At 42.2% G+C, this 862-nt stretch overlaps 1 protein-coding gene across 1 annotated transcript in view; it reads right to left on the bottom strand.

Moving 5' to 3' along the window:
- Positions 1 to 862, bottom strand: part of LOC101857806 (ATP-binding cassette sub-family A member 7) — a gene marked incomplete in the record, with an annotated part of 82993 nt that overhangs the window by 64679 nt on the left and 17452 nt on the right.

Below are 862 nucleotides of genomic sequence, written 5' to 3'. Positions count from 1 at the left end.
TTCCACGCCGCCTTTACTTCCCCAACTCGAAGTCAGGTACCCATTACTGCTGGGTGGGCAGGAGGGGGTCGAAAAATATCCGTGTCCGAACCGAGGCTTGAACCTGGACTTTCCGCTTCGGAGACGAGCGCACTAACCGCTCCACCACCGCACCCTATTCATATTTTTGTCATAAGTTCCCCTGTCCACGTTCTCTGCACGTGTTAGACCATCTACACGCCCCTGTATCTTCCCACGTGCTCAACTCTTTATCAAGGTCAAAGTCGAAAAACAGCCTGTCAACACAGTCGTCACATAATTATTACATCCTGATATGATATCTTCAAATGGTGCTCGTACAGCAGTGACCAAAAATATTCATGACTCATTGGTTGTGATGTGTCGCTCACGTTGAAGAAAGAGGACAAAAAACTCCAGCTTAACAACGCTGTACAGTATGTGAAAAGTCAAACGAAAATTTGGGGGCGTAGGTATTAAATATTACAGAAGATTTCAAAAGTTGATGTCTTTTTACATTGAAGAACTTAAACCTGCATTACAGACACATAATATATCAAACTTTTGTTGATAGTGTAACTTTAATGACTGTATCTAACTATCTATTTCAAAGAACAGAGCTTGACTGAAATAAAATGTTTTGTCTCCATTCATCAGGACTATCGCCAACTCTTTCGGTTAAAATTTTCTAGAACAGCTTTTCGTTTGTTTCGTATCGTGTGCCATAACTTTGACCTTTTGTAATCTGTTACCAGTAGCAATTATCGCCTCATGCCCTCACAGCCAGGAAGTAACTTTATAATGTTCAAACGTTGAGGCAAGAGTAGTGTGCACGCAGAAAGATTGGGAAGAAAGGGGGGGGGGA

The sequence above is a fragment of the Aplysia californica genome, unplaced genomic scaffold (assembly GCF_000002075.1).
Source record: "Aplysia californica isolate F4 #8 unplaced genomic scaffold, AplCal3.0 scaffold00251, whole genome shotgun sequence".
NCBI classification, from domain to species: Eukaryota; Metazoa; Mollusca; class Gastropoda; order Aplysiida; family Aplysiidae; genus Aplysia; species Aplysia californica.
The sequence above is the reverse complement of the archived record's forward strand: the minus strand, read 5'-3'. Positions and strand labels throughout refer to the sequence as shown.